Genomic DNA, 12,081 nt, shown 5'->3' on the forward strand with positions numbered 1-12,081 from the left:
AAAGTGCGTACATTTTCCCCCCTGTCATACTTGTTTCCAATACTTGCACTATGCGCACGCGCAGAGGGCCAACGGACCGAGGGACGGTCACGAAAACGAATAAAATGATCGTTATTAACAGCACAATGTAACAAACATTGTATGGTACTCTGTACAAGAATATTTTCTACGCCGTGGGAATCGGCCAAAGAAAACTTACTGATTTGCTTTTTCCCTATTGAGACTAGATAATATAATAGTATAAGTAGGAAGAAAGATTGCCGTTAGTTTAGCTCTAATTTCTATACAATGTGTAATGCCTGTGTTGTTTTGTTACGTACAGCTACATACGTCGAGTGCATGTGAACTTTAACGATTCTATTTGCTTTTTTTTTATGAAACGATGCGAGAAATCGAATAAAAATCGAGTTCAGTTAAAATTTGAGTGATTGTTGAATTACAAAAATATTAATTATTGAAATTTTTTTTTCGAAATCGGTATAATGAAAAGGACTGGACATCATCATCATAACTTTTTTTAATCGACTTGAAAAAAGGGTTTTTTAATTCGATTGTTTTTTTATGCTTGTTACCTCATAACCCCGTCACTTGTAAATCGATTTAGAACATTATTCTTTCATCTAAAAGGACTTACAGATTCCTCACAAAATTAGTTCATCAGTTTAGTTTTTAAACTAAAAAAACTGATATTGTTAGAACTGACGTCGTTTTTTTATACAACACAATCTTAAATAATTTAAAATTAAATTTATTATTTTAAGTTACGAAAAAAAATTTGTCGATATTACAAATTATTTGAAATTAATCTTAAACACATTGTGTACAAACTAACGGAACGTTTATTAAACAACGATATATTTGTATCCCTTACAAAGTGTACACGCACTTTTCAAGGGATACAAAGTTTTACATTGGTTTATAAACAAAATCTAGTTTCTTAAACTATCAAAAATTTGATACACTACCTTCCTTGGAGTATCTTAGTTGTGTTTTAAATAAGTCGGCTCGCTTTGAAAATATTTACGTAGAATTTACAAAATAATACACTGTTTCAGTGTTTGTTGAAATTTGCATTACGTATTTGTTCTAAACATGTATTTATATGCATTGTTGCATTTCATCTTTACAAATAATATAAACAGGAAGATCGTTCGTTAATTTGTAATGGTTGAACTCAAAAAGTACTGAACCGATTTCATAATCTTTTTCACATATAGAAAGCTACATTATCAACGAATAACATAACTATGCTATATATTGATTTCGGAAATTCTATCTATCCAAGCGAAGCCAGATCTGAACGCTAGTCACAAATAATTTAAAAATCGAAGCATACAATTGAATCTTTAGAATAGAAAATTTTAAATTTGGAACGCTATGCTATAATATCATTTGCAAAAATTATATCTATAAATAGATATAATTTTTGAAACCATGCTGGCATGCTAGTTCAAAATAATTATGATTTCAAAATATAAAATGAAATTTTTATAATAAAAATTTGAAGTTTCGAACGCTTCGTTTTTAAAATCATTCGATTTGACATAAAAATATTAAATGCAACTGTATAGAGTCTACAGTAACAGCGTCAACGAAAATTAGTCTCTGCGCTAATAACTTAGGTTTCAAAATACAAAAATGCAAAAGTCGTAAATTGAATGCTGTAATGTTTTCAACGACTCCGTTTGCTACTGTCAACGAGACGTCAGTACCAATATAATAAAAAACACAATAGTGGGATATTTACAAAAATTATTTCTACCTAATAATTTCTCACATCATACAGACGTTCTACTGCATTTAATCTATGTCGAAACTAGTGATGTACTAACAAAACGGTATTATTATATATTTATAACCGTAAAGTTAATATTTAGAACAAACAACGCTGTATAAATGCGATGTATTGTTGTTCAAAGTATGCATTATCAAGTCCGTTGCGTACCTGTTAATTACCAACTTTCTTCACATTCACCTCGGCTATAACTCGCCAGCCCCTACTAAAGTTTTACGAACTTATGTCGAGATTGCGTTTCACAAAAAAAATATGGCGAAACCATTGTGATTTAAAAATTAAATTACTGAACCGATTTTAATGAAATTTCTAAACGATCAAGCTTAGTTAGTATACCCTTTCAGATAAAAAAGATTTTTCCAAATCTGTTTACAACTAATAAAATTATAAGGTGGCAAACGAAAAAATATATATACGTATTGACAATTTCCTTCTTATTGAGGTCGATTAAAAACTATACCCATGTTATGTTATCGATTGACAATTTCAATCACTAATGCTGTCCCTCTCTTACAGATACGATATTAAATACTCAGAAATAACAGTAAACAATAACATTAAACTCATTCTCGATTATAACATATTTATTATGATTAATTATGTGGTCTGAATGATAGGTGACAATCTAAGAACTATGATATTACATGAAACCCATAGTTTGTTACAATAGAACTTAATGTTAAATAAAATTTTGTTGCTTGAAATAAATATAGTAAAAACTAATAATGAAAAAGCAACTAATTTTTTTTTATTATCACAAAAATACTCATTAAATTAAATTAGTAACTAATTAATCGATATTATATCTGTAGTAGGTACCAGGATATCAGAAGATTGTCTTAGTTATTCGTTTATTTCATTTTTATTACATTCTAACGAAACACACTGTAACATAGATATATAGTCTTTAATTTTCGACTATAAATGTAAACGTCGAAGTGTCAACTCCTGAGGCATCCAATTGTTGTCAAATTTACCGTATTATGTGTCGTGTTGGGCATTGAGAAGGAAATAGCTACTTTCAATTCCGGTCAATGAACATGTGACTTGTCCCAGTCATACGAATATAGTGATGTGACTACCGGTAATAACAAAAATTAAATTTTATTTTAACAAAATAATTATATTAATAGTATTATTAAAAAATAAATACAATTAAATTGAACATGTAGTTTTTTGTTTGAAGTCGGATAAAATGGAAACGACCTCTGAACGAAACGGCGCATCTCGGCTCACAATGTCCTGTGTGTAATGTAAGATGTGTAAATGTATTATGATAAAAACTTAATAATTTTCATGTACATATAAGTAATTGATATATTCCCACCTCGCAGAGGCACGGACCTATAAATGGATGTCGGGAGGCAGCAATGACTGTCAAACAAGTCATCAACTTTAGACCCATATCGGTATGAAACTCGACATCGATATTTTTAAATGCTATTCATTTATTCATTTCATTAACACACTGTACTGTACTTAATTTAACTTTTTATTACTATCATATTCCAAATTCAATAATACATTTGTGTGTTTCGCAGTTGCCAGTAATATAGGCACGGGATTCTGTAGTCAATTTTAATGTAAATCTATACAATTCTTAGTACTTTTAAAATATTTCTAGTCTAGTATTATTTAATTCTTTAAAATTGTTTACTTCATTTTATACTGTATAATTATGTTAAAGTAAATGCTGTGAATACCTTTAATAGGCGTGTGCATTAATATTGTATTGTATTTAATGTTTGTTATATGTGTTATAATGCAATATGCTGCTGGTGTTCCTTTAAATAAATAAATAAGTGTTCTATTACTCGTGTGAGAGTGCGCCCTCTGGTGTCTCGTCTTTTAATACCACACCACCGTACGAGAGCATCTGACTTGGCGCACCTGTCGACGGCATTACATGCCATTCGAAACACAAAACAAATGACAATCACTTTTAAATTCTCCAAATGTGAATAAATGAATGAATGAGTATACATAAGCAATGAATACAATAGATGCATTTGTATGAGATTTACGGCTGGGATACTGGAATCTCAGGAACGCTGGGCCTACTGGGCTGTTACGGATTTATTCTTCGTCAAAATTCACGTAGATATAGAAAGATTAAGAATGCAAAGTGTTGCTTCGAGAAAAGGGCACACGATTAATTAGTAGGGGTCGTTCGTCACCCGTGAACCGAGACCTTTGTTGGTTCTGTAGATCAATTGATAAACTGTTCTACGTATTAATTTTATAACCCTTCCTGTAACTGGCACTTTTGACACACTTTTATAACCTTTTTAAACCCTACCTATAAATTAATTTCGCCGTGTTGCCATTGGGGAGTTATTAATATTTTAATTTTTGTATTTGGAACGCGATATTATTGTGCCTGTGCGATTTCGTACCAAGAGCTTGAGTCACGAATTCGGTGGTCAAATAAAAGTAAATATAATAAAAACATTTTGAAGTACGAAAAAAAAAAAGAAAATATCTACAATATTGATAAAAAAAAATAATATTGGCTAATAATCTCACTGTTCTTATTTTAAAACAAATATCACACAACAATGAACAATAAAATGACATTAGATTTAAAATATTTAAATTTAGAACGTAGAGTCGTTTAAAACTACGTTATAATCTAGTAAGTACCTAGTAACAACTTATTAGATTCCTGTTTCTATGATAGTCTATGGCGGAGGTCTATGTTCAGCTGACAGTTAAAGGTTGATACGATGATGATGATGATGATGATGAACATTTATTGATGATGATGATGATGAGCTTATTGCTAACGTCCATTATTTTTGCTCCTCGAAGGATACTTCAATCGTCACGTAATAAAACTATATAGTGGAATACGGGAATAAATGCCGTCATTTGTAAAAACGATTAAAAATAAATATACCTAAAATCACTTTCTACATGACGAATAGAACAAAAATTAAAAAAAAAAAGAGAGAAATATGTATATCAGACAGGGCAATAGACCCGTAATTTCGAGTCGGCCATTAGTACTGTACAGTCCTCGATTCCTGACCAGACTAAACACAACAATGATACGATTTATTATTATTAAAATTACCGATTTTGTTGGTCCAAACAACAAATGTTAATAACATAGCGAGCCGCTTATATTGGGTGTAATTACAGTATTTGTATCTCGCTCCGGTGGTTACAGGTTCGATGCCGGCCGGTGTCGGCGGGGGTAAGTAGCGTGGCCGTTCGTATAATATTGTTATGCTTCGATTAGGGTTGATATCGCCAGAGGCGATAGGGTCAGGGCGAGCGTTGCAAAGAGAAAACTGTCGTCTACAAACATTAAAAAAAAATAGGCACGAACGCCACGCAAAGTATAGATCAACAGCATCTAGATAGAGACTAAATATCTAACAAAATTGTTAAGTTTTATTGGTATGCCACTTCGTCGTTTAATAGTCGTTTCAGTACCTTTAATGATGCAATATGGACCGCATATGTCGCTATTAGGGGAAGGGATTGTTAGTACTAAAAAAGTTAGATCGACCTCCCTTTCGGTCGCTATCAGTCGCGTCAGTGAATGCGGCACGATAGGCTACTGATCTGACTTCATCCGCATCTATCATCACTCACTGGTACCCCGCCAGCGTATACCAATAGCTCAATGTGGATTACTATAAAATATTCACGCCATTAAAAAACATAGTTTCAATTCGACAGCGTAAAACGTCACAGTTTAAAAATCGATCGAAAGGAATTGATCGATTTTGAGATCTTTATCGATACATTAATCAATACAAGTCTAGGACAAAACGTGGCAGGGGGAAAAAATCTGAAATTATTAACCGTATTAGGCGCAACTACTTATGACGTTTTTTACTTAGCAGACGCTACTCGGACGTCTCGCTTCGTCATTTTTCGTCGGCTTTTGTTAGTTGTAGCAATAAAAACGAGATACAAAAACAGCGTGGCAATAATATTATATTACACAGTATAAAATATATTGTGTAATAATGTTTAACTCGAAATGAATGGGAGTAAACGCCGTATTGAGCGGGATTTTTTTGTGCAACGTTATCTATAGATAATAGCATCATGGAACACAACATATGGCGGCATCCGTAGTACCCTGCACGCGTTGCCATCCCTGACGACTAATCCCCTTATTCATAAAAAGTAAAACCTCATACAAACCGATTTAAACTATTGAAATATTTTGTCACTTTCTTTCAAATTAAAAATTTTGTGTTAAAGAGAAAGATGAAAGAGTTTAACAGTTAAAATAGGTTTTTAACAGGTTTTTTTAATGGATTGGTAATCCCACCTGCTCTAACTGTTTACGCTAGCGGGGCACCAGTGAGGGATGATAGGTGAAAATGAAAAGGCAAGTAAGTTAGCCCATCGTGATAAATACACCAGGAATTCAGCACTATGGTTTTTGCAGGGGGACCTGGCAGAGTATATTGCTAGCGATGGGACTAGTGGACTACTAGCTTACTAACAATAGAATATAAACAATACACATACAACCATACATACATACATATCTGTCACGCCTGTCTCCCATTAGGGTAGGCAGAAACAATGGAACGCTAAATACTTCGATTCAAACAGACTTCTTTCGCTTCCTCCACATTCATCAATCTTTTCATACACGCTCGCCGGTTACGGGTACTTTTAATTTGGCCCTTCTTCAGCACATCTAATTGATCGGCATATACCCGACTAGGATAGCCCCTACACATATCTATATTCACTCTTACTCTATAAATCTCTCTCCCAATTCTTATTTCATTTCATCCACTCCAAATGACTATAGCAACGAAACATTCCCTTTTCCGTTAAAATAATATTTTATTACAAAAGGTCCTCTTTAACAATGTGTACGGTATGAAGCATCAAAATACATTGGAATCAACCAAACCATAATACATAAGCCGAGTCGTAAACTAATTTTTTATTTAATATCACAATCTTGCCAGTGGAAACTAGCGAGCTATCCTTGAATTATGTATAATGACAATCATTGAATATTATATTGCGGCACACTGCTGTATCGTACGTCTCGATTTAATAGCGTAATCATAGGTCTCAAATTTTTTACGGATTCCATTGTGCGCGAAATTATTTTTGGACGGCCGCGACCGCGAACGACTGCGGTGGTTCTAATTTGGAATTTGAAAATGGAATGGTAACACCGCCTACCTGGAGGAGTACCGGTAAGTGATGACAAATAAGGGTCAGTTGGCCCATCGCATCGTGACAATTACAGCAGGAATTAACCACATCGGTTTACAGGTTACAGGTTACGCGTGAGTAACTTTATGAATTATTAAATTTATCTAACTCCTTTATATGTATCTAATGTAACCTCTACAACAAATAAAGACACAAACGTCATACTAGTAAACGGGTGCTTTTCGACAATGAAAACAATGGATTTTAATTGAACGGACATTGAAATGTTTGTTAGAAAACCGTTTGATTTAAGTGTTTGTTAAATTTGTGTAATTACGAATATTAAATAAAAAAATGTACTGTGAAAATATCAACTGAGTTTATTGTCCTTTTTTTAATTGTAATTGTCTTCTAATAATACTATTAAAGTAAATATATTATTCATATAATATATAAAATAATATATAAAAACACACAGCAGTAGTAAACGCCACTACACCAATAAAAACCATGCAGAAACAAAAACCATTCATACAATTTTCAATTGATGCTAATTCGAAAAATACAGATTACAAACGACATGCACAATGCGACAGTCGCAATCAAATCCTCAAGAGTCGACGTGTGTGTGTTTATTTCGTCAAATAAAATACATATTGTATGTATGTTGGCCGACCGCCTTGTTATTACACAGAGGGTCGACCACACACCGGTTCAAGCTCGCGTCACTTCGAACAAAAAATCTATGCAAGCAACTCATTATAAAACCGTAAATTGAATATACTATATAGTAGTTAGTTCTTTTATGATACCTATAAATATTAATATTTTGAACAAAGGGATATTGTAAGTAATTGTACTACACTATCAATATTCATAATTTTATTTTATTTATACTTGTATGGTATTGGTTGCATAGATTGATTTTTTAGCTTCGTCATTATATAAGCAGTGCTGACTCTTAAAAGAATAACTGTTGCCGTATTTTTTTTTACGATCAAAGTAACAATAATTATTCAGCTTTAATTCTATGACATAATCTTTATCGATTAAAGATTATGCCACTAAAACACTAAGCACCACTTGTGTTAGGGTCGTGCACTTTGGTGTATGGACTAGATGGTATCTAGATAAGATATCGATACAAATATAAAATTATTGAATTTTTAGTATCATTATGATACTTCAAAAAAGATGACGTTCTTGATTCGTATGTATCTTTTACGTTATATGTTCATTTCGTATCGTCCACTGTTGAACATGGGCCTACCCCTTGAAGGGGTTTGCCAATAGTTGCCACGTTTAGCAAGCGGGTTGACAACCACAGTTAAGCTTTGATGATGTTTTATGAAGTACGCCGCTACCTATTCCTAAGCCATTAAGTCTTTATATAGAATTTCATATTTTTTTAATGTTTACATCAGTATGATGGTCACATCACTAACAGGAGGCATGTTCAATTTTGATTCGATTGAATTCCATGTTGGAAATATAAATATTTAAATCTAATACTTCATTTCAATTATATCATGACACAAAACAATTTATATTTTTTTGCAAAACAACATCTACTTGTATCCTTGTAAAATATATAATAAATAATATTATTAAAATAACATATCATGCGACAAAGACACTTCGCATGCCGTTCCAACGTATTATTACAAGATAATCACTAGTCATTTATAACCGACCGTAATATCCATTTATTTCATCTATATTTTTATTTGTGACAATTTTATTGTGGGAGGAATAAAGAATTTCTTTATAACAATGACAGATGTATAAAGAGACTATGAGAATATAAAAGAATTTATAAATTGTTTACTTGATACTGTGGTTAACTATTGAAATAAAAAAAAATATTTAAATAAAATTAGAACAGTGCAATAATTGAACCTATAATTCATAGCAATTTAAAAAAATATATATTTCCGCCTAATTTTAAAAGCGGAACCGCATAGCCACGTAATTAAACTAAAAAATATTATATTAAAAATTTTAATATAGAACAATGCACTATGGTTCTACGACAAAAAAAAATGTGAAACATTCCGAACCGAATTTATTTTAGAGTCCGGGAAAAGTAAATAGTACGAAGTCAGTTGTCTGCTATGAAAACAAAGCGAAAGCGGGTTGGACAAACAAAAAAAGGGTTCGACGGTGTCTACCATTAAAATTCTCGACCTAAATATTCTTAGCATTATTATAAGAGACAATAACTACACTGTATTACTTACTACTTATTGGATAATTGACACAAAATACGTAGCAGTGTTTACTCTGTGTTATAAACTTAGATTATATACATAGTCACCATACAAATACTTCGTCAAAAACAGGTCAACATTTTTATTTATGTGTGAGTGAATAGGGTTACCATAACGTACATTTATATTATATATGGGAGAAATTATAAGGTTAAATTGGAAAATAAAAATGAAAAAAAAAATATTAAAAATATGTTTAAAAGAACAAGGTAAATAGTGCATAAATAATAATGGGTATTTTTATACATTACTTTGATTTTCGTATTATAATCATTAAAAATGAGCGCGATTTTAATTAATACATATACATATATTAAATTACAAACAATACAAATATACATATGTAAGTATATTCATATTAGAAAAAATATTTTCCAATTTAAAATTTAATAAATCGACCTAATCTGGGAAATTATTAATCCATTACTTGCAACACAGAAAAAAATGGCGCGTTTTGTTTCGTATTAAAAAAATGTCAAATATTAATTTAGACGAATAAATGTTAATAGCTTTTTACTATATATATAACCTAAGATTATAAAACAAAGAAATATAATTTAACCAATTTAACTAGCAACGCCCAAAGACAATGATTGTCCCTTCAAATTAAATCTAACATGAGAGAACTTTCATAAAAAAGTGTATAAAAATTCTTGGGTACTTTTATCCCACTCGCGTGTCCGCCGTGAAGCAGTTGAGCTTGCATGATTTTAGTTTTAATGGTGACAGATATGGCAATCAAATTACAGAGTATAAAAAGTAAAAACGTAGTCAAGAGTGAAGTGTACCACAGACATCACATCTATACTACCACTCCATCACCATTTTCATCAAGTGGGTTAAATCATTTGCCATTTTGTATTTCATGAAAAACAATTGGTAAAATCTATAGTATTCATATATATACCTAAGAACAAGGAATTACATAGAAGGAATGATGAAATAAAAACTGTAAACCATATGGTTGCCTCCTTCCTTCTTATGCAAATATAATTAGTAAAAAGAAGACGAAAGATACACATTCAATTGCTATTTTTCTCAATTCGTAGCAGGCTAGTTTATAGAAAATATTTGAAATGTCAATTACTTGTCAATGACAAATTTTACATTACTAGATTATATATTCGACACAGTTTATGTAGAAAGCATGCAAGCAGGTCGTATCTGAATTTGGTAGGGTTATACGGCCGTATAACATTTTCTATACACTAGCCTGCTATGAATTGACAATTTTATCACTCCTATATAATTCCTTGTTCTTAGACATATACATGTACCATAGAAACTATAGATATGGCCTATATATATTTTTTTTATATATAAAATAGATAAACACATAAAAAAGAGCCAGTTCGTTTTTATATGTTTAGAAAGGTCGGAATATTTTATACGTATGTGTAAATACGTTCACAGCTAGAGTTCGGTCCAACTAAACAAACAAGCAGACAGTACAAACAGTAATGTTATTATGAACATTTTTTTTTTTTACTTGGACGCGTATCGTCCATAGCATTATTGCTTGGTTGTTGTATTCATTGGAACAATAAATATTAAGTTATATTTGTCCGTCTGTCTGTTCGCGTAGAGCGTAATGCAACAGTGAGTTAATGAGTGAATTACTTAGATTTTTATTTCATATATATTGTAATCAGAAAAAAATTGTTTGTTTGTAATGAATAAACTCAAAAACTACTCAACGGATTATATATATCTATAGCTACACTAGCGAGTAATACTCTTTTCATTTAAGTGTTTCCTCTTGTCGGTGCAACTAATTCATGCATCTTCTTCCAGCCAGCTCTATCCCAGGCCATATCCTTGACCCCCCTATACGACATGACACCTAGTGTCTCCTTTATCTGTCCTGTCTGTTAATCCTCGGTCTTCCTCTTCCTCTTTTGCCCTCTATCTTTCCTTCTACTATGCTCTTAAAAAATCGTCATGTCCTATAAGGTGGCCCAGCATTTTGCCTCTTCTATTTTTAAGGAGTAATATAGGAAATGTATTTTAATTTTGAAAATTCTACTACACGAGCAAAGCCGGGCCGGATCGTTAGTAAGTAATAAATTTATTTAAACCTACTATTTCTATTTAAAAGTTTAAAATCATGTATGTAAGAAATGTTTGTAATTTTTTTTTTCAAGGAAAAACTACTGAAAAAATTTGAATTAAATTTAATAGATGAGTAGTTTATATTTTGACTTAATTTAAGTTAATTTTAGAAAAACAACTGTAAAAACTGCATCCTATTTAGTATAATAGTTACCAAAGGAAGACTTTGTACAAAAGTCGTTTGCTTGGGTACCTCTGTCCCATTCGTGTTTCAACCGTCAAGCAGTTGTGTTTGCATGGCTGTGTTTCGGTTTAAAGGGTGGGATATGGCGTGAATTTACTGGGTACAGAGGAATAACACCTGAGTCCTCAGGAATGGCAACGCATGGGGGGTATCATGGGCGAAACAGTATACTCTGTTATATCCATGGTATTGCTCATGTGTATAGGCGACGGTTACCACTTTCCATCAGGTGGGCCGTCAGCTTGTTCGCCATTCTAAGTTGTATTAAAAAAGTAGTAGTTATAAAAATTTTGCTTTGGCATCTATTGGTGTCATAACGACTTTACCATATTATTGTTTCGTAAATATCTCTAATGGCCCTCTTACAAAATCAAAAACTAACTGCGGCTGCCAACCAAACTACCAGGGGGGAAGGAATTGTAATGTGGAGGTTAGTCCCCATTGTTGTCAATATACCATATCAGGTCGACCTCCACGAGGTTCTCCCTGGAAACCACGTGACTAATTTATCGTTGTATTCATCAAGATGGGCTAACTGCCTTTTCATTCTCACCTATCATCCCTCACAGGGA

The 12,081-nt window shown here is 32.1% G+C and overlaps 1 protein-coding gene across 6 annotated transcripts in view; it reads right to left on the reverse strand.

Annotated features, from left to right (window-relative positions):
* Window positions 1-12,081, reverse strand: part of LOC113520521 (protein bric-a-brac 1-like) — a 454,874-nt gene that overhangs the window by 280,744 nt on the left and 162,049 nt on the right. The window lies entirely within an intron of this gene.

Source organism: Galleria mellonella, unplaced genomic scaffold (assembly GCF_026898425.1).
Source record: "Galleria mellonella isolate WM207_F2 unplaced genomic scaffold, CSIRO_AGI_GalMel_v1 utg33, whole genome shotgun sequence".
In the NCBI taxonomy this organism is placed as follows: Eukaryota; Metazoa; Arthropoda; class Insecta; order Lepidoptera; family Pyralidae; genus Galleria; species Galleria mellonella.